This window comes from Monodon monoceros, unplaced genomic scaffold (assembly GCF_005190385.1).
Source record: "Monodon monoceros isolate NGI ecotype Baffin Bay Population unplaced genomic scaffold, NGI_Narwhal_1 Super_Scaffold_19, whole genome shotgun sequence".
Classification (NCBI taxonomy): domain Eukaryota; kingdom Metazoa; phylum Chordata; class Mammalia; order Artiodactyla; family Monodontidae; genus Monodon; species Monodon monoceros.
Genome location: NW_021703775.1, coordinates 76130434 through 76153175, shown reverse-complemented (window position 1 = coordinate 76153175; position 22742 = coordinate 76130434). Strand labels below are relative to the sequence as shown.

The window sequence follows — 22742 nt, the reverse complement described above, 5'->3', positions numbered from 1 at the left end:
GTGTGTGTGTGTGTGTGTGTGTGTGTGTGTGTGTGTGTGTGTGTGTGTATGCATGCATAAAAGCTAACAGCAGGGCCTTTGTACTGTTCAGTCCAGCAACATAGTAGGTGCTCAGTAAATGTCTGTTGACAGAATGGAATGAGGGAATGAAGGAGTCAGGCTCAGTCATCACAGCCCACTGCCATCGCACATGTGCAGAAGTACAAAAGCAAGGTGTTCAGTCTTGGATAGAAGCTGATGACAGGGTATGGATGGGAGGAACTCACCCACCAGGGAGCCCCAGCTGGCTTAATTAACCCTGAGCTCTCCTTGCTCTCCACGGCTGGGTGGAGAGGGCCTCTGTACGGGGGACCACCTCTCCTGACCACGAGGACCACCCTCACACAAGCACTTGGAGCCACACTGGAAAGGTTTTCATAAACACACATCCTCACCCTCCTTGGCCTAAGCAGCTAGGGAGATAATGTGTCCTCAGAAAGCTTGGTCCAGTCATCACACAACTGACCGCTATACTGTGTGGTGCCAAAAACAGACGCTCTGAGTCAGACACACCTGGGTTCAAGTCCTGGCCGCTCCATTTTCCAGTTACTATAACCTGAGCTAAGTGCTCCTATGAGGCCCTGAGCCTTAGTTTCCTCTTCCATAAAATGGGCATAAGTAATAAGGTGTGCTTTCTAGGAAGAGTAAGGGAGACCATGCAGGTGGGAAACCGAAAATCCATGTCCTTTAAGTTGAATGACACATATCGGAGCTGCACACAGAACGTCTTCCCCCACTAACGCCCAGAAAGGAAAACGATTAAGATGTCAATAAGGCCTATATTTTCCCCATTATTACTAGAACACAGCATTCTAAATGAGCTGTTTTGTCTTGCGAAAACCTGTTAATGCTGGTGATGAAAGGGTTAGATGCTGAAGTGGATTTTTAAATTCCTGGACACTCAGGATGAAATTATTTACATTAAAGGCATTAGAGAAAAGGAAAATTTCAATTACAGAATAAAAAGCAAAACGATGTTTCATTATTTGCAAGTTAAAAATGCAGTTTACACTGGCCTCTCAGAAGGTGCCTTCTCGAGGTCTGAGGGGAAAATAGACGACGATGGTTTGCCAGGACCCCCAGAGGATGTTATACACGTGAGAAGTGCCGCCTGCTGTGTGGGCGCTCACCTGTGTTTTAACCGCCCCCTGGGGTCCGGTGGGTCCCCTCTTGCCTGCGATTGGATTGCAGTGTGTTTCCTGAGCTGCATTTCATGCATAGAGACCCCATGCCTTTGACAGGCTGGCCCGGCACGGCGTCAGCGAGATACGATCAGGGGCCCCGGACAAACGTCCCTATGAATGTCCCTTGTGTCTCCAGTGAGCATTGCTTTGGGAAGTTCCTGCCTGAGTCAGCACCGCAGCAGGTTGAGGTCCCTGATTGCAACTGACGAGAAGTCCTGCCCACCAGGAAGCCCAGTGGGCCCCTGACCACTCAGGCTCAGGTACAGAAGGGGCGAGGGCCCTGAAGACTTTTCCACTCTCTGCACCACGTCAGGACAGGAGCACGGCCATGTCCCTTCCTTCTCACCATCCCTGGAGTCTCACGCCCCGGCCTCAATCCAAGGCCTCCCCGCTACCTGTGCTCTCCCTTCTCAAAGACCAGCGACACGGAGGACGGTGCCCGAGGAGCAGATGGCTGCTCTTTGCTTGCCACTCTCCCTCCTGTGCCCAGAGCTAAAACTGAAGATGGATCCTGAGCCCCCACTGTGTGCCAAGCATGGCTCCGAACACTCCACAGGCATCACCCCATTAAATTGTCACAGCACCTCCAGGAGGAAGATGGAGTTATTACCATCCGTATTTTGCAGATGTGAACGAGGCACAGAGAGGCTGAGTAACTAGCTCAAGGTCACACAGCTGTGGAGGGGAGGAGTGGTGGTCCACGCCTCCTGCTTGGCCTCTGGCCCTGCCCTCACATCTTCGTGCCTTGGTTTTTGTTTCTTTAAATTTAAGAGACTACCATTGCTCCCAGCAAGACAGGAAGGTACAATAACAACAACAAAATAAATGTTTTGGAAAGCTCCAAAGAGAGACACAACAACAGTCAAAAGTGTGGTTATTACTGTCCCTCACAAGTACAGTGATCATCAACAATACTGGGGACCCTTAGTTACGTCTGCACCCTGAGAGTTCTTTGATGTCATGATATGAGTTCCAGGGTGAGGGGCAAAAAGGCTTCAGAAATGTAATTATATTTGAATTTAAGAACTAAATTGACAAGCCTGTTTATCTAGCATACAGTTAAAATACATGCTTTGTCAAATGTTCCCATCTTAAACAGACTGGAAACCTTAATTCTATTTGACTCTTGGGCTCCCAGAGTACTGGAGCAGCTGTGACCTCATGGAGTTATTCAGAACAGCTAGTATGGATCCAATACCTACTATTTGCCAGGTACACCGCTAGGTTTTACCCCTAGCGTAGGTAAATGACCCCAAATTTCTTCCATCCTGGAGAAGCTACGTTCGAATGTAATTGAATGTTGGCTGGTGCAGTGTAGCCTAGTTGACTTAAATATCAACATCAGATATGAGCTCAGTTCCTACTAGGCCATCAAATGTTACTTTACTAAGAACATAACATTCACATCCTGTTTAACATGTTTACAGTATATGGGTTGTAACAAGAATATACAGCCTTTCTGGCTGCCATATGACTTGTATGTACCTCCTCCCCTCCCGTGGCAGGCGGTCACAATTGATATAGGACTTGGCCATTGACCCTGTTTAGCAAATGGAATGTGAGTAGAATAAAGCAGAAGTTTCAAGAAGCAGCTCAAGTTTCTGCCACCTCGGTCACTCTCTTCCCTGTCATGAGGAGGACACTTTCCAAGAAGCAGCTGCCCCTTCAGCCCAGGTGTCAGAATAAGAAATGTGGGGGGCTTCCCTGGTGGCGCAGTGGTTGACAGTCCGCCTGCCGATGCAGGGGACACGGGTTCATGCCCCGGTCCGGGAAGATCCCACATGCCGTGGAGTGGCTGGGCCCGTGAGCCATGGCCGTTGAGCCTGCACGCCCGGAGCCTGTGCTCCGCAAAGAGAGAGGCCACAACAGTGAGAGGCCCGCGTACCGCAAAAAAAAAAAAAAAAAAAGAAATGTGGGGCAGTACCATGAAGCCAACCAGCAGCCCCTGACATGTGACATAAGTGAGAGACTTATTGCTACCAAGCACTGAAATCTGGGGGTTATTTCTTACTGCGGCAAAACTGACTAATACACCACCTGATGCCATATTAAGTCATTTCATATTCACAGATATTATGTTGAGGTCAGCAAAGAAGGAATCACATCCGTTCCATGACTAAGGTCCCGAAGACCTAAGAGCGGTTAAGTGATGGTCCAGAATCAAACAGCAAAGAGATGAAAGCCATGGAAACAAAACTATATACTTTATCATACCTGATTATAATGAAAAACAAGACTGGCTCATCTTTAGTGTAAAAATCTCTCTTTTTTTTTGCAAACTACAGATCAATTCAAACACTAGCCAATCATAAAGATTTCGTTGGTCTCTGGGTCAGTTCCTGGTATCAGGGATGATGTAGCAAAAGTACTTGAGACACTTAATAAAATAAATGCAGAACTGAAGGACAGGGCTTCCATCTCCATTGAACTGACAGGGATCCTAGCCTCAGACCTTCTGCCGGTGGCTGAGAGGCTGTTCCTTGGCTGTAGGAAGGCTTCCTGAGCTGGACAGTGTAGCTCTGCAGCAGCTACGTGACAAATATCCCCAGAATGCCCATCACAGGCCTGGAACCTGCCCAGGGAATGGTGTGTTATTTCACCAGGAAATTCAAACATAAAGAGACCCTGACCTTAAAACCTTTATGGGGAGGTATTCATTCAGGACAGAGGCTCACAGGATCTGACATAAGTGACTAATTCAATTTTCTTGTTCCTATTGTTTTAAATTTAAATCCTATTGTTCTTTGCCTCTGCTTTATTCCCTTCTTTCCCTCTTACTTTCACTTTTTAAAAAAGCTCCTTTCAATGCGAATGAGTGAGTCACCTTAATCATTTATTTAGACACATTTCAGGCTGGCTCAAAGCTCTGTCCCAGCTTGTTGACATACAAGGAAAGCATTCTACATTCTGCAGCCGCTGATCTTTTCACGAGACAGCTCAATTTTCAACAGCTATTTTTTGTGTGGGGGGGGGTCTGACAGAGCTGGCACCCTGCATGCTTTTTCATGGTAATTCACACTGCTGGTTTCCTACCCTGACCCATGCAAGGCCAACTTCTGACACCCTCCTCCTATTTTACCCACAGATGCTGTTTTCATACAGCACCCAAGGCCTTTCATATCCTGAGCAACTATCCTGGCCTTTTTCTTCCATTAGTGTAATATCAGCCAAAGAAAACAATCGGCCCCATAGTATTTAGGTAAACACATACATGTATACATTTTTAAAGCACTGCACTGAACTGCAGAAACCAGACACTAATAAAAAAATCAGGAAAAACAATTCTGAAAGCTGGAAGAAAGCCCAAACAGGCAGTCAGAGACATACCAGGAGAAGCAAAGTTTAGAAAAATTAAGTTGTGAATGAATGTTAGACTCCATCCTCTCACCGGTACCACACTGCTAACAGAAGTCCCTCACGGCCATGTAAGCAACACCTTGCAATTCGTACAGAGCTTTCTACTTGTTGGCAAAGCTTGTTGTGTTCTAATATCCCTGGGATGGCTGAAGATCAAGTCCATTGGTGGGTGAGGAGACGAAGGTCCAGAGAGACTGTCACTTGCTTTACCCAGATCATTGGCAGGTACAGAAGTAACTCTCCATCCTTTAGAAATCAGGTACTGTGACTTCTTATTTCCCCACCTTTAAATCTTTGCAACATGCATTTGCAGCCAGGTCATTCAAGGGATCTTATCCCATGTGCTCCGAAGTATGGTTTTTCATAAGGGCTGTGTTGATCTGCTGTGTCTATACAAGCATCCAGCTCGGTGCCTGTGCACAGCCCATCGTCAAGAGAGCTGTTGAATAATGGCAAGACAAATCTTTGCTTTTTCTTTTTAAACCAACCCATCACCTGACACACCAGTGGAAAATGAATCGCTTCCCTCCCCATCTCTCCATGATGGACACTCCATCATTTTATTACTATGTCATACACACTTTGACACACACATACCTCTGGCTGGGAACCCAGTTTCATCACTGCCTCGTTGAAATGCCCTAATGGCTTCCCAAGGACTTCAGAATGTTTTCCAGCCTCAATATCCACTAATTGCTACCCCTTCCCCCAGGGCTCCGACCCTACTGAGCTACTTGGACCAACTGCTATGAGTTGGGACAGGAGGTGTGAGCCTCCATTTGTCCTGAGGATGCAGGATTTGGATTGGGAGCAGATATGAAGGTGGGAGCTGACAGCCAGAGGAGGTCCCTGACCTTGACGAGTCACACGGAGGTCAAGTGTGTCTGCTCAGCCCGCTTCTCACCCCCGCTTTAGATGATCTGCATTTCCTAGGTTCTTTCCCTGCCTCAGAAGAAGCCCAGTCCTCTGAGACCAGTATTCAGCTCTGTGAGGGAAACTCCCCAGCAGGGAGAATGCTCTTTTCTTTCCTGAAAGGTCTCTAGAGACAAGGCCTTCCAGGTCCCTCTGAGTCAGCAAAGTGGTGAGTGGAAAGTCCTGGCTGGACTCCCGACACACTCTGAGGGTTTCCCGAGAGCTCCTTGCTCCAGCCTTGGCCACTCTTTGTAAACACTGGTCCCCAGCAGGGGTCCTGGCAGCCCCCCTAATCCCAGGCTTTCTGGTGAAGCCCTCTTCCTCCACTTAACACCCTCCTTGCCACAGCTTCCACTTCCAGCTTTTTCCTGGCCCCTCATTCTTTCCCTAGCAACCCTTTGAAGGTTGTCCAAAAAGGAACTTGCTAATTGGAGTTTAGAAGTGGCATGCCTTCAAACTCCCCATGTTATCAAAAGAATCACAAATAAACTTTCATTAACATTCTTTTTTTTTTTTTTTTGCGGTACACGGGCCTCTCACTGCCGCGGCCTCTCCCATTGCGGAGCACAGGCTCCGGACATGCAGGCCCAGCAGCCATGGCTCACGGGCCCAGCTGCTCCGCGGCATGTGGGATCCTCCCCGGCCGGGGCACGAACTCGCGTCCCCTGCATCGGCAGGTGGACTCTCAACCACTGCGCCACCAGGGAAGCCCCTCATTAACATTCTTGGCTTAAAAAAAAAAAGAAAATGGAAAAGAATATATTAAAAAAAGAATGCATATATGTATAATTGAATCACGTTGCTGCACAGCAGAAAATAACATAACATTGCAAATCAACTACACTTCAATAAAAAAAGTTTTAAACTGAAAAAAGAAGAAAAAAAAAAAGGAGCAGAGTTACCATAAATGCTGCACTCTCCTGCTACTCCAGGCCTGGCGTGAGGTGCTGGGGGTGTGAAAACTAAGGGTATGTGAGGCCTTCCCTGCAGGGTGCACAGGCCAGTGTGAGGACAGACCAGTGGAAAAAGAGGCTGCAGACATACAGCAAAAGTTCTCAGTCGGAAGGGGCAGCAGGAGAGCACTGAAGTCCCTGGCCAGCCCTTGGCTGTGTCCCCGACCTCCCCACCTGCCACCTGTCCACTCAACCACAGCCCTGGGCCTCCGTGCTGCTCTCCCCGGGCCAGGTTTTGAGGTTTTGCACTTGCCGACTCTCCGCCTGGAACACGTTTCCCCCAGCGAGCTGTGTGGTTCACCCTCTCACTCCCTGCGGGCCTTCCCCCCATTGTCATCCTCTCTGAGGACTTCCCCGACCACCCAACCTAAAGGAGCAACTCTTTCCCCCCAGACCCTGTCCCCACACCCCTCACTCTGTACACCCATCTCTGCCTCATCTTCCTTCATCAACATGTGATGTCTAACATCATCTCCATTTTACTTGCTTATATGTCTATGGTCCATCTTCCCCTGATAGATTATAACCTCCACGGGGGCAGGGGGTTTGTCTGTTTGGTTCACTGCACTCTCCAGATACTGACCCAGAGAAGTGCCTGACTCATTGTGGGTGCTCCATAAATATCTGTTGAATAAGTGGCTGGATGATGGACGGATGGATGAATGAATGGATGGATGGATGAATCTGATGGGGAGTTGGGGGAGGTTTCCAGGAGAATGTAACACCAGAAGTAAATCTCAGAGAATCTGTCTTGGTAAGGAAAGAGCATCTTGGAAAGAGCATGCATAGCTCGTGTGTGATCCTGGGTAAATCACATTACCGCGGTCTCTTCTGTAATATGAAGCTAATGCATAACATTGGTAAGTCTGTGATGAGCCATGGAACTAGAACAGGAGTTGGGGCCAGCTCAAATAAGCCAAGGATGGTACAGGCTGATGCAAGATGGGAAAATACAAGAGGAACCATGCCTTTCTCCACAACCACTAGATCGGGTTCTGACCGCAGCAGACAGAGACAATGAGGCTGAGAGCTGGGTGGGTCAGTTGGACTCCATTTCATGATTCAACAAGGGGTGCTTCGGTCCTTAGCCAAAGGTGAAATCCCAAGCCCCCGAAAGAACCATACTCCGAATTGTTAACTCACAAAGCAAGCCACAACCTTCCATGTGCTGTCTTCAGGTAAAAAATTACATCTCTCTGAGACTTAGTTTTTTTTTTTTTTTTTTTTTTTTTCGGTACGCGGGCCTCTCACTGCTGTGGCCTCTCCCGTTTGCGGAGCACAGGCTCCAGGCGTGCAGGCTCAGCGGCCATGGCTCACGGGCCCAGCCGCTCCGCGGCATGTGAGATCTTCCCGGACCGGGGCACGAACCCGTGTCCCCTGCATCGGCAGGCGGACTCTCAACCACTGCGCCACCAGGGAAGCCCTGAGACTTAGTTTTGACCTCTATAAAATAAAGTCCACATCTCCCATTCAATGAAACATGAAAGTTTCTAGAACAGTGTGTGGCACTTGAGGAGTGCATGGCAAAAGTGTGTTATGTGGAATATATTATTTGCATGAAGTTTACATTATGGGAGGGAGAACCATGGGACTCCACTCTGCAAGGAGGCGAAGAACTCCAGCTATGATTGCATTTTCTGAGGCTTAAGTAGAACCATGGCAGGAAAAAAAAAAAGATTTGATTTTCCTAAAAAAAATAAAACTGTGGCCTGGAAGCAGTGGGAACTATGTGGTGTGGGAAACTGTAGGGCTTTGAGAGCCAGACAGACTTGACTCAAAATCCTGGTGCCCCATTTTCAATCCTATGTCCTTAAAGCAAGTTTTTAAAACTGTCTTAGCTTCAGTCTTTATCTGCAAAAGAGAAAGAAATATATCTACCTTGCAAGGTTGTCTGTAGGGTGAGGGATGTGTACAAACAGACTAGCAAAAGAGAACTGATAGGTATTAAAGGCACCTGCAGATCACAATTCAGTGTCATGAACACAACTGAAAATGTGGTATACTTTGAAAAATTAGGGGCCATGTCGGTATTGGGTAACCTGGAAATAACTATGTAGAAAAAAACAACTCAAGCGCATATACTACGAAATTGCGAGCACACTGTTGCTATTTTAGCTGACAGGAGCTACTCAAATCATTGCCTGAATTTGAGGTGGAACAGATATATCTGCACAACCCACAGCCTTACTAGCGGATTACTGAGTGGACAGCGTGAAAGGGGACTTCACACACAGGTGGTTTAAAAGGAGGAAACAATAGGGGAGATGCATAGAGCATTTCATCCCCACCAGCAGGAACTTGCACACTCGCCTCCAGTCACGTGGGAGGAAGCCCCCGATTTGCACACACGGGCAAGAGAGTTCTCGGCCACAGCAACCGCAGGCCAAGAAACTGAGGTGCAGAGAGGGACAGGATTACAGAAGGTTAGATGGGTCGGTGAGAGACCTCAGCTCCCAGGGGACTCCCTGGGCAGGGTGCTGTCCACCACCCCGAGAGGTCTTCTTGATCCTCGGGAGCTTAGTAAGCAAACTGTGCAAGGATCCTCAGCCCCCTTCTTCTATCCATCCGCTTCTCTCCCCTCCAGCCTCCCGACTCTGCTAAGCCCGGCCTGGGTTTGGCCTGGAAGAGTCCGGACGAGGAGACGGGCCCGGCGCCTGTCACAGGGCGAAGGCAGCTCAAACGGTTTCTCTTCTGTGTTTCTCTTTCTCCTTCCATTCCTTTTCACTTTCATAATCCTTTCCTACCTTCCTCCACCCGGTTGTCAAATGAAACTGACCGTATCCCTAGTCCTTTATTTTTTAAAACCCATATTAGGCTCTTCTCTTGTTTATCTTTACTTTTAAAGTCTCATGCTCAAATGACTTGTGTCTTTTCAAATATGTATAAAATCAGCTTTGACAGGGTTCTGGGTTTCCAAAGCAGAAGGATTAGATATTTCTCCCTAAGAAAACATAATTTAGTTGTTTCCTGCCAGTTAACCTCCGAATTGCCTTTGTTGGTGGTCACTGGTCTCTGAAAGATTAAAGGTCCTTCAGGCCCTAGGGAGCCGCTAGGTGGTCAGTTCCATTTGGAGCTACACAGAGGCCACGGGTCGGGCTGCAGGGAGCCGCGACCGGACAACGCCAGGCCCGGGCCTTGGTAGCGCCTCCCAGGATCTGAAAGGACCCGGGAATCCACGCACTCACACCTGCTCACACACACACAACCTACGCCGCGCACACACCACACATCGTGCACGCTCACGCACCCACATAGCGGGCATACACTCACACGCGCACACACAGGAGTCCAGGCCTCGCTAATTTATCAGGACCAGCCACCCCCAGAGGTGCCCTCCTCTCAGTGTGCCCTGGTGTCAACCAGATTTACAGCTGCCCGGTGGATCCCACAGTCTGTGCGAACTGAAGGGCTTCAGGACCCTAAAAGTCAAGGTCACTTCCCCACCGTGCAAACCCCCATCCAAGGTCAGGGGCCCGGTTCCTACCATGGGTTACTGCTAAGTGAGCATCTCCTGGGTGGGCAGGGCAGGGGCTCTGAGACAGACAGAATCACCAACTTTTTAAACCTCGTTAGATTCTCCAGAAACTTTCAACCCGGCAAAAGTCAGAATTATGATAGGTTAAGAGTAAATTCCAAAGAGAAAGAAAGAAAGAGAGAGAGAGAGAGAGAGAGAGGGAGGGCAGGAGGAAGGAACGAAGGAAGGAAGGAAGGAAGAAAGGAAGGGAGGGAGGGAGAAAATGAGAGGGAGGTAGATGGGTCCCCAACGCCCTTTACCTAAATGCGCTACATGCCAACCCCTCGCCCATACAGGCCATTGCGGGGACCTATTCCATCTCCATGGGCAGAACTTGCACTGGTCCTGTGCTCTGCAACTGGGAACTGCCACTCTCCTTCCCAACACCCCCTCAGCAGTGCCTAGCATGGCCTTGACCATAGCCCCAGCGCAACCCTCGGCGCTGGCCATCACCAGCGGGGCAGTTTCACGTGCAGTGCTCGGTTCAACATCCCGTGAGCCCTCCCTGGGCATCAGGGGAGGTGCTGGGGACAAAGTGAATCCCACACAAACCAGCCTACAGTGTCAGAGGGTCGTGCTGTGAGAGCAGGAGAAAGGAAAGACCTGGGGGAGACCAACGAAGCACGAGGAAGCTGTTCACCTCCCTCCAGTCTGGCTGGAGGCCAGATGGATGGAAGCTGCGAGAATGCAGCCAGGGGGGCAGCTCAGTGCTTTTCACTTGCTTTGGGGGCCCCAGCCTCTACTCCTAGACTCTGAGAGACAGAAAGAATTAAATGACTTCAAAACGGAGTTCCTAGAGCCCAGAGAAGGGAGGCAACATGCCCAAATCACTCAACAAGTCAAGAACAGACCCAAGATAAGAACCAAGACCTTCTCACTCCTACTCGGGCCTTTTTACTTCCTCCTGCTCGCTCTCCAAGCCCTGCTTCCTCCTCCCAAGGCTAAAATGATGAGTAGGATTTAAAAATTCCCTTCTACCTTCCCCCCAAAGGCCAGTTGTGAAACTTGATTATAAGCCACGCTAGATCAAAAATTCCCAGCTTATTTTAGTTCTATGGAATTTTTTAAAAACTACTTTGTCCCAATGAAACTTTGGAACCCATGCTTTTAAAAGGTTTTGTTATTGTTGTTTTTGTTTTGTTTTTGTGCCAAGCCTGCTCATTTATTTCCTATTATTTAAATTGAGGAAATAGAAAACTGGCCAGGAGGGCTTCTGACGAATACACGATGAATCGTGTCACCACAGCATTTGGTATCAGGTAGGCATTGGAGGGTCCCTCTGGTGCCTCCCCAACGCCCCAATCCCAGGGGTGCTGTGAGTTCCTTTGGGCTTTTAGAAAGGGAGATTCACAAATGCGTCTTTGAAACTCCTTGCTCAGATGTGCTTCCAAATTCAGAATTTTTCAGATTTTAGAAAGGTAATATAGTACAGATAATAGCATGTTATATGTACCCCCAGTCTGGAGCACTCATCCTTCTGATGAAAAACTTGTTCATCCTGAGTGGCATAAATACAAACTAAAAATAGTCTCATGTACCATCAGGCCAGCTTTTGCCTCCAAATGAGTTATGAAAAAACAACAACAACTGCATTTTCAGAGCATTTTGGATTTTGGACTTGCAAATAAGGGAATGTCAGAAAATAGCTTACGGCTCCATTGATTACTTCTGAAGGTACTCAAGGGCGCAGATTTCAAACCTCAACAGTTCAGGGGGAAAAAACCATACACGTGCATTTACAAAATATAGGAAAGACAGGATGGGAGACGGATCATACGGTAGGTGCAATGCTGGATGCCGACTGGAATTCTTATCCTTATTACACTCCAGTAAGCAACACGGCCAGGTTCATTTCAAGTTTAAAATGAAGGCTTACGAGCTAGAAGTATAGGTCCAGAAGAGTGGATGTGGGGGGCTTTGTCGGGGCAATTCCGGAATGCGTCTGTCAGAGAAAGAAGTTCCCTGTTGTTTCCAACTTAAAACAACAAATAAAAAGGAGCCTCAAGGAAGTAGATCGAGAACTTTTCAAACACATTTTCTTAAAAGATCAGGCAAAAAGGGAGACTGACAATGTTTAATTCATTTACAGGCACACCTTGGAGATCATGTGGGTTCGGTTTCAGATCACCGCAATAAAGCGAGTCGCATGAATTGGTTTCCCAGTGCATATAAAAGTTATGTTTACACTAAACTGTAGACTATTAAGTGTGCAAGAGCACTGTGTCTAAAAATGTACATACCTTAATTTTTAAAATTTAAATTTTATTGCTAAAAAATGCTAACCATCATCTGAGCCTTCAGCAAGTTACAGCAGTCACATCGAAGATCATTGATCACAGATGACCAAAACAAATATAATAAAAACGAAAGAGCTTGAAATATTGCCAGAATTACCAAAATGTGACACGGAGACATGAAGTGAGCAGATTCTGTTGGAAAAATGGCTCAGACTTGATCGACTGAGGCTTGCCACAAACTTTCAATTTGTAAAAAAACGCAGTATCTGTGAAGTGCAGTAAAACGAGGTATGCCTGTATTCTCTGCAATATTCCTGGGCCAAACATATTATTAACTTCAGTTCAAAAATTAGAAAACTCAGTAAGCCTAAGACATCTGCCCAAGGGAAAAGCCAGGGTTCCACCCAGGTCTGTGGGCTTCAGATGCACACTCACCCTGCAGCCCCGGGATGGTCTCACGGAACTTCTAGGTGCACATTTCACCTCTCTGGATCTCAAAGAGTTGGCATCCTCTCCTTCCTAGGGTGGGTGGTAAGGAGAGACCACGCTTTGAAAGCACACAGACATGGTTTCAGGTGCCAGCTGTGCAACCTTCCTAATGATGTGACATTATGCAAGTTTCTTAACACCTGTGGACCTCAGTTTCTCCATCCACAGAATGGGGATATCTGTTTTTTAAAGCTCTTTAGGGGATTGCTAAAAGTGGATATTAAATGCTCATTATTCAGAAGGTTTTGCTGCCACCCACATTTTACACAAGGAAACACAAGACTCAAAGAGATGGCATAACTTGCGAAAGCCCAGGCTGCTTCGAGTGGGTTTTCTCTGTCTCTCTACTCCAGGTGCCAGGCATCCGGCCTCACCGTTGCTACTGGAAGAGCCTGAGTTTGGATGCCACTGGGAATGAGAGAGCTTGACGGTGTGTTGAGATAGTTGTGTGTCTGGCACTGTTCCTCACGGTCCTAAAACGATTATGCATTTTAATTTATTCTAAAACCCGGAAATCATCAAACCAAATGATTTTTTAAAACAGGCATTAACTTAAAACAGAAGGGCATTCTGCAGTGACCAAAGCATCTCTGAGGTGAACCCTCCACATCCCAGGCGGTGGAGACCCTGGAACGTGGGAGTGAGCTGGTGACGGTCCTTCCCACCGCTGCTGAGCTCCTGCATCCCTCCTGGCTCTCCCTTTTGTCAATGGCCTTGACTTTCAACTATTTATTCAGATGCTCAATCAGACTTGGCTCCCTTTCTATGAGGGGGCGCAAGGTTTCTCTGTTTTTTGAAAACACCCTCGGCTCTCCCCATCCAAGCTCTGTCTCTGCAACCTTGCTGACTAAGGCTGCCAGGTTTTGCTTCTTCACCTGTCACTTTGGGACAGAAGCCCAAGGGTTTATTAGAATCATCGGCTAGGTGTTGGAAGCACCCTTCTAAGTCACCAAATCCAACCTTCCCATATTACCTACAGTGAAAGTGAAGTACAGTGGTCTCCTCTTATCCTCAGGGAATATGTTCCAAGACCGCCAGTGGAAACTACAGATAGTAATGAACCTTACATATACTATGGTTTTTCCTATACACACATGCCTATGATGAAGTTTAATTTATAAATTAGGCACAGAGATAACACCAGTAACTAATAAAAAATAGACCCATTATAACAATGTGCTGTAATAAAAGTTATGTAAATGTGGCCTCTCTCTCAAAGTATCTTATTATATAAATGTAATGTCTTTTCCATCTTCACTAAACACTCCTTATGTAGCCGTGACTTTTGCCGTATGAGGTGTGACAGCAAAATTAGCATTAATTTCTTACTCTAGATCTTATCAACCTCAGCAAAGATTTTTTTCTTTCTTTATTGAGAATTTTCACCTTTTCACTGAAAGGAAGCACTTTACTGCTTCTCTTCGGCGCATCCGAATTGCCAGCATCACTACTCTTGCCCATTATTAAGTAAAACAACGGTTCCTTGAACCCAGGCAACGTGATACGGCCACAGTCTATCTGATAACCAAGATGGGTACTAAGTGACTCACAGGAGGGGTACGCTGGACAAAGGGATGATTCACATCCCAGGGGGGACGGAGCGGAAAGGTGCTCGATTTCATCACGCTCCTCAGAACGGTGCACAATTTAAAACTGATGAGTTGGGCTTCCCTGGTGGCGCAGTGGCTGAGAGTCCGCCTGCCGATGAAGGGGACGTGGGTTCGTGCCCCGGTCCGGGAAGATCCCTCATACCGCGGAGAGGCGGGGCCCGTGAGCCGCGGCCGCTGAGCCTGCGCGTCCGGAGCCTGTGCTCCGCCACGGGAGAGGCCACAACAGTGAGAGGCCCGCGTACCGCAAAAAACAAACAAAAAACTGTTGTTTATTTTTGGAATTTTCCACTTAATATTTTCAGACCGAAGTTGACCGTGGGTACCTAAAACCGGGGCGGTGGGGGGACCACCGTGCCTGCCCCTCCTCCTCCACGCAGGCAGCGAGGACAGGGCTGAGAGCAGAGCCGGCTTTTCGCCGTCCAGGCTTGTACTTTTCTCTTTCAGGCTTCCTCTCCCTGCAACGTGTCAGGTGCGATTCAGGTGCACCACAGACAACACCCATGGGGAGGAAGGGGGCAGTGTTGCCGTAAGAGGTGAAACAATGACTTCCCCCTTCCTTCCCGCCCTCCGCACTCTCTCCGACACTCTCCAAGCTCCATTTTAGGTGTGTGTTTCCTGTCTGGAGTGAGAGCTACCTGAGGCCAGGGACAAAGCCATCTCGATCACTGTGTTCCATCTAGCTCAGCACAAGGCAGGAGCCTGTCCCGTACACATTTGCTAAGCAAATGAGTGAATGATCTCATTTTCATGCTTGATCCATCATAAAATTGCAATTCAGCTCTTTGGAGGCATCCCATTTCCCCAGTTGCTTTCTTTTTTTTTTTTAACATCTTTAGTGGAGTATAACTGCTTTACAATGTTGTGTTAGTTTCTGCTGTATAACAAAGTGAATCAGCTATACGTATACATATATCCCCAGTTTCATTTTAAAGATTTAATTATCTATGCCATACAGAATTTTTATTAGAAAGTGAAGTCATTAAATAAGCGGACACCAGACTCAGGCCCTGAGATAACTGCCAATAGAAACGGATCTGTTTGCAGAGCTAAGCTGGACCAGGTAAGCGTGTTGCTGGCAAACATGGCACCGTTTTCAGGACAATGGGGTTCTCAGACCAGGGAAATTCGGCTTCTAAATTACCCAGGAAAGGCTAGGAGTGAGCCATTCTGTAATCGCTTTTCTACCTCCATCTTCCTAGACATGACTTACACTGACAGACAGAATCCCAACCACCCCTGCATCTGTAGGGCCACTGACCCACATTTTCTGACCTTCTTGCTTCTGTTCCTAGATCCCTGGGGTGCACCTGTCATGCCTTCCGTTCATACGTTCAGTTCTAAAATCAACTGAATTTATTTCAGCGACAAACTAGCAACGCATTCTTGGGCAAAGGAAGCTACTTTGAGCATCACCAAACATTTTTTCTGAACTCGGACACGCCAAACTCCTCTTCTCTTCACCACTTCTAGGAACCAAGCCTCAGCCAACTGCCGAAAGCCTCGTTCACGCTGTGCTGAGAACAAAACCCTAATAAAGTCTCTAAATATTTACTATGGGTCCGAGTTACAGCCCTGACCGGTTCCACCGCCGTTAAAATCTGCTTGCATACTCCAAACACAATTATTTTAAATCACTGACATGCCAGCCAAGGAGATGACAAGGCTGTGTACGCCAGCATGAATAGCAAGTCAGGCCCAGTTCTAAATTCTGACCCTGCCACTTGCTAGCTGCCGGACTCTGTGCAAGGGACCTTTCCCAGTTTCCTTTACTGTCAAAAGGGCATGATAATACTAATGTCACAGAGCTGCAGTGATGGTTTGAGAAAATATCTATCCATAGATAGGGTAACTTAAAAAAAAGAACAGGAAGCTAAACATGCCCAGAATAAAAAATGTGAAGCATTCATGTTAAAGTATTGTCTGACAGAGGAGCCAGAACATGCAATGGGGAAAGGTCAGTCTCTTCAATAAATGGTGTTGGGAAAACGACAGCCATGTGCAAAAGAACCAAACTGGGCCACTATCTTACACCATACACAAAAAGTAACTCAAAACATAGACTGAATGCAAGACCTAAAACCATAAAACTTCTAGAAGAAGACACAGGTGGTAATCTCCTTGATGTAGGTCTTGGCCATGATTTTTTTGGATTTGACACCAAAAGCAAAGAAAACAAAAGCAAAAATAAGCAAGTGGGATTACATCAAATTAAAGTATTCTCAGAGTAACATGTTTTTGAAACTCAGCGTGTTTGTTGCCATTTCAAATTTGTTCCCCTTTGAGGAAATCAAAGTGTTGCTGCTTTGCAGTATCGCCATGTTGTAGAACATTATTTTATCTGGTGAGAGATAACTCAAAGATTAACCAGCAGTGCTTAGAACCTGAGCGTGTGCAATCTTTAACCTTCCCAGATAATGAATGGATCTCTGAAGGCCAGAATTAGTCCAAAGAGCTCCCCACCATGGTTCTAAGAGGACCCAGAGGCCCAGTAACTGAGAACTCTTTCCTAATCAGTGTAACTAAATAACAGCAAGTGTGAAGTGGGCCCCATGCCAGACCCTATAAATACATAAGATCATTCACTTCCTAGAAGGCAAGTCTCATTATTGCCATTTTACAGGTACAAGAACTGAGGCTCCGAGAGGTTAGATACTCCCTCAGGATCCCACACTTAGGACACAGTAGTAGTACAGTCTGAGCTCATGGCTGGTTCCCAAAGTCCGCTTTCTTCCCAATCACCATGTTGCCTTGTCAGGTAATTCATGTAGCCTTTGCGAAAGGATTTTGACCAAGATGAAACAGGAGCCAGAGGCTACTATGAGTGGATGAGTGAAGACTCAGCAAGGGGGCTTCCCTGGTGGCACAGTGGATGGGAACCCACCTGCCAATGCAGGGGTCATGGGTACGAGCTCTGGTGCGGGAAGATCCCACGTGCTGTGGAGCAACTAAGCCCGCGCACCACAACTACTGAGCCTGCGCTCTAGAGCCCGCACGCCACAACTACTGAAGCCCCTGCGCCTAGAGCCTGTGCTCTGCAACCAGAGAAGCCACTTCAATGAGAAGCCCGCGCACTGCAACGAAGAGCAGCCCCTGCTTGCTGCAACTAGAGAAAGCCCGTGAGCAGCAACGAAGACCCAACGCAGCCAATAAATTAAAAAAAAAAAAGACTCAGCAAGGAAGGCAGGGCTGGCTCCTGCCACATGCCTCTCTCCCCCGACACTGCTCACAGAACTGAGGGGCTCGGGAGTCATCACCCATCCATCGCTGCGAGGGCCTGACTGAGGGCTTGCCAGGCGGGCGGTGCTAAGAGAGCTGTATTTCAGCCGCAAAGTACAGGCTGCCTGATTCAACCATAAAGGGGTGGGTGGCTAGTCAAGTCACCATCTCTGGGCTTCACATCTCCCTGCCTTTTTCCCGATCACACCACTTCTTCGAAGGTATTATAAGGATCTCTTTTCATGACTGTCTTTACCCCCAGACTACATTCTTTGAAAACAGAAATAGTGTTCATGTTTTTTAAATCCCCAGTTCCCCAAAGTGTATTTGGTACAGAGTAGATGCTCAGTTAATGGAAGGCGCATAAATAAAGAAGTGGATTGATTCAGCATCAACTCTGGACAAGATGACTAGAGAAAGCCTCTACTCCTCAGATTTTACAGCTTAATTACTCCTAAATCAGTTCTTCACCTCTGGGCAGTGGTCTGGGGTCTCTTTAACAGTGACACCTCCCAACAGGAGGAGAACATTATGAGCCCTTCAGGCTTTCAACTTTGTAAAGCAATCCCTGTAAACTACTCCATTCCATCCTACAAAAACAAGCAAATGTAACCATTCAGACAGATGCTATCAACCCCATTTGAAAGGTTGAAACTGAGGCCCAAGTGAGTGAACTGACTGCCCCAGGGCTGGAATTTGACAATGAGGCCGCTGACTCCCTGGTTTTTTCATGCTACCATGGTGCTTTTCCAGCTCATTACTGACAGGCCTAGAGCACTGGCAACGTGAAGGGAGAAAGGGGAGGGATGGGAAAGAAAAGAGTGTGTAGTGAAGGGAAAAATAAAAGGGAAAAGGGGGGCAGCTTCTCTGGAGGGTGTCGCTGACAGCTGACCGCCGGTGACCCAGGGCCGGACAGCTCCGAACTCCTCGCCCAGGGCTGACTTGGGAAGGTCTCCTGGGTTCTCAGTGTCCCCGGCTCACCCGGCTGCATCTAAGCCCTGAGAGTAAAAGCAAACTGAACGCTTCTGGGTGCTGAGCAAAAACAGGAAGTCACAAGTGCCTTGACTCTCCTCCCAACTTGAGTCCCCAACAGTGGGGTCAAAGGTGCGCGAGGGACCTGACAGGCCGCTCTCTGGCAGTGGCCTCCATGGGAGTCCAGCGGGGAAACGGGGGAAAACCCTTCAAGGAGTCTCCCAGCACATGGGTTTGGGGGAGCTCTGTTGGTCCTCTGGGAGCAGGACCTGGAAGCCCTCGGGGTGGCCAGGCAGCGAGCTGGGCTTTTGCGCGCCAGCTCCATCACTTTTCCATCCATTCAACAAAATCTCAGCACAGACGATGTGCTAAAAGCAGAGTGACCTGAGGGAAATAGCTCACTTTGAGCTTAGTTTTGGCATCTGCAGAGTGGGGACGGCCCCTACCCCACAGAGCTGCCTTGAAGATGAAAGGAAATCAACATTAGCGGGCTTCTCCATCACACTTGGATCTATTATTAGCACCGAGGCAGCGGGCTACTCACTGTGTGCCTGAGACTGTGATGCCTCTGCCGCCCTCCCAGAGCTGGGGGCAGGAGGGAGTGTGGCCAGGTCTGTCCCCACCTCTTTCCCCTACTCTCCTCTCACAGGAGCCTGGGGCCAGGAAGAGGTGAAGTTCTGCCAGCCCCCAGCCTGGGCCCAGCGCCCATGTTTATGACTGTTTATTTCAGAGCAAATAGAAAGGAGAAATTAGAGCCATAAAAGACAGAACAACAGACCAATAAAAACCAGCTCCCAGAAGAGTCAGAAGAAGGAAGAGAGGCAAAACTGTCACCATAGCAACACAAGACAGAAGCAGGCAGGAAAAACAGCCCCTGCTCTGCCCTCTCTCTTCACAGCAAAGCAAGCCCTCGGACCCCCTTTGGGGCTCAGTGAAAGCCAACGACCCACCCTAAAGCTCTGGCCCCCGGGCCCAGACGCCCAGCCCGACCTGGCTAGCAGCCACCCTTCTCATGCTGGCCCAGCACACGTCCCAGCCCTCCGTGGTCCCAGCCCAGCTTTCTGTGCCCTGGGGACACAGCACTGTGCAGATGGCCCAGGCCCAACCGGAGTGATGGTGACCAGCGAAAGAGGGGAAAAGTTTCTAACAGGGAAAGGAAGGAAGGCCAGAGGGCTGGGGTGGAGACCGAGACCCTGAATCCCAGCTCCACTACTCTGCCCTGGGTTCCCCGGGGAGCAGGCAGCCGGGAAACAAGGGCATGGGAGGGGAGGCCAGGGCCAGGATGGTGGCCCATCAGCGCTGGACCCTACACTCCCACCAGCAGGGGCGGAATTCTGGGGAACTGGGGGTGGGGTCAGCAAAGAGATCTGGAGGTCTTAAATGACAAAGCTCTTGGTCCTGGTCTCTGGGGGCACTGGCCAGCAAGTCAGGACAGCTTGGAGGAGGACCCAGGGACCCGCTGGCCCGTTTTGCCAGAGACCGGTCGGTCCTTCGGCTGGCAGGCAAGACAGGTGTCTCCACCAAATAGCCAGGCTGGCCCGGAATCAGCCTTTTGGGAAGTGGGTCAAATTGTTCCCAAAGCTCAGGATCCGTCAAGTCCCTTTCTTCAGACTGGGATTCTGAGATGGAGGAGAGTGATGGCAAGGAGGCCTGGGTGCGGTGCACAGCAGCTGGCTGGCTGGCTAGTAAGAGTCCCTGGCAGGTGGCAGCATTAGAGTCCAGGTGTGCAGGCCCTAGGGACGGGGGTCATCTCTGCCTCTGGGGCTGTAGAGAGTGCTGGGGAGCCGGGCCTCTGGTGGTGGGCATGGGGAAGCAGAGTCGGGGGTCTCCTGGAAGAATGGCTTTGGAGCTGAAGATACCTGGCGTTGGGGGTTGGGGCAGGAGGTTGAGTGGCTGAGGGGCGAGGGAGGTGACCTGGAACACAAGCAGGAGGCTGTCCTCGGGAGAAGGGGCAGTGGGGCGCCTAGTCGGACATCTGGACGGCGATCTCTGGAGAAGGGCTAAGGGACTGGGTCCTCGGCTCTCCCTCCCGCCCTCCCCCGAAGGCTGCGTCCGGAGCTGGGGAAGGATGGCAGTGCTCGCCGGGCGCCTCCCGAGCCCGCTTCCCTGCAGGCCCCCGGCCGCGCTCCCCGCCGCGTCCCCGCCTGGCCCGCGCCCCGCTCACCCCGTGCCGCCGCCGCCCTGCTCGGCCGCCGGTCTGCCGCTGCCCCAGCCGCCACCGCTGTGGACGCCTCTCCCGCGGCCGCCGCAGCCTGCGAGACGGCCCCGGAGCCCCGCCCCGCCCCGCCCCGCCCCCCCCCGCCCTCAGCCCCCCCCCCCGCCCCCGCCGGCTGCGGCCGCCCCGCCCCGGCCCCCGGGGAGCCCCACCCCCGCCGTCTCCAGGCAGGGTCCGCAGACCCTCGCCAGATCCCTCGTGCAGACCATCTCCGCACGCAGAAACCCCTGCCCTTTTCTAGGCCTTGGCCGCTGGCTTTGCCCTCCAGGAGGAAGCCCGGATGTGCCCCTGCTGCTTCTACACACGGAATCCCTCCGTACCCACTCTTCCTCTAAAAAAAAAAAAAGACGGGAGAAAGGCCCTTTGATCCACCCCTGGACGCACACCCGCCCTCACATTACTGCTCATGCACCCAGTCAAGCCGTCCCAAACTCCACCCCACTCCCTAATTAGTCTGACTCCTGATCCCAGCTTTCTGCCCTGTCCTCCCCGCACATACTATTAACAGATTCCCAGCCCTGGGGGCCGCCGTTATCTGATGGGACCACCAAAAAAAGTTTTTGCAAATACTTAGTCCAAAAAATGTAATTACCCTTAAGAGCAAGTCTGCAAAAACACTTGAAAAAATTCTATGATGCAAGGGAAAGTAGGGGATTACAGTGTCATTGTCGTGATCATTGTTTTAAAACATCTGCCATTAGAGAGAGAGATTCAGGAAACCAGAGAGGGCCGCGCAGTGCCAAACAGGTTGTGAGTCAGAGCTCCTGTTGAGGGGGCCCTTCTGCAGGCCCAGGCCTCTCCTGCTTCCTTTCCCAGTCAATCATGAAACTTTATCAAACCCCTACAATGGGCCAAGCCATATGCTGGGGGCTGTGTCAGTTGCTGCAGGAATGTGCGGGTTGCAACATAAGGCGCCCAGGTCCTGGAGTGCAGAAAGCTTCAGGAGACCTTGGCCAAGTCCTTTTACTTTCTGAGTCCCAGGGTCCCCTGCAGGACTTGATGCCATCCCAGCCTCCTCCAGACTCTGACAATCAGTCTGAAGAGCTTCCATGAGCTGCTCAGCACAGCTCATGCTCTGAGTTTTGGCAAGAATTCAGACAAGGGCCAGGAGGGCATGGTCTAGTTAGAATGAAACAGTCTCCCAATGGGTAGGGGTCTTTCGGGTCAGAATGAACACGTCCCCATTTTTTATTTGTGTCAGTCAAGGTGCCGGTACCTGGACCAGACCCTGTTGTGAATCCCCGCAAGGACGATCCATTTTTACTTTGGGTGGCTCTATGGAAAAATCCTTCTTGCTACACCGCCATACATGATAAAGATTACAGTGAAATTAAACTGTCAATGAGGGGGCAAGTAGGTTGAGACTAAATTTCAGTGGTTTTTATTCACAATATACATTTTTTAAGATGAACCTTAATGTCTTAATTAAACTAAATTTAAACCCAACTGTTCTAATTTCAAGGACATCCTTGTCATGTATTTATTGTTTTAAAGAGATGTCTTGAGCTTGGACAAAGTGTCAGGCACAGTGCTAAACGATGGAATCAGGACACATGTCCCTGGCCTGAGGAGTAGACAGACTGGTTGCCAGCCCAGTTTATGACAAGGCAGAATAGGAAACAGGCTAAGATAGAGGTATTTGCTCTGTGGGCTCAGGACAAGAAGGAGTTCATTGTGATTGGGGAAAATTGGGTTCAGATCCTTTTAAGCTGAACCTTGAGGGATGATAAGACTTCAGTAGGCAGGGAATGGGGTCAAGGGCACTCCAGGTAGAGGGACAAAGGAGGCGCTCAGGTGGGAAGAGGTCCGGTGTGGTCACAGTACCAAGGGCTGGACAAAGTGAGGCTGAGAGTAGAGCCCCTGAACAGCAGCCTGAGAAGGCTGCACTTGATCCTGGGAGCTCCCGGGGCCCAGACAGCCTTGACTGGAGCCACAAATAAAGAGACTGGTAGGGGGCTGGAGGAAGAAAAGGAGGCAGCAGTGAGAATGATCAGGAGAGAACTACCATCATGAACCAGGGGCTGAGTGCCGCTCTCCACGCACC

General features: G+C 49.4%; 1 protein-coding gene and 1 long non-coding RNA gene across 2 annotated transcripts in view; one reads left to right on the top strand and one right to left on the bottom strand.

Moving 5' to 3' along the window:
* LOC114900506 overlaps positions 1–16535 on the top strand; it is a 41868-nt gene extending 25333 nt beyond the window's left edge. The window contains exon 4 of the long non-coding RNA XR_003794851.1: positions 15588–16535. This is a non-coding gene — a long non-coding RNA (uncharacterized LOC114900506). The remainder of the gene's footprint in view (positions 1–15587) is intronic.
* Positions 1–20747, bottom strand: part of FAM49A (family with sequence similarity 49 member A) — a 105490-nt gene extending 84743 nt beyond the window's left edge. Inside the window, exon 1 of the mRNA XM_029231653.1 lies at positions 20648–20747. The gene's annotated coding sequence lies outside the window, so the exon portion shown is untranslated. The remainder of the gene's footprint in view (positions 1–20647) is intronic.
* Between the last annotated feature and the right edge of the window lie 1995 nt (positions 20748–22742).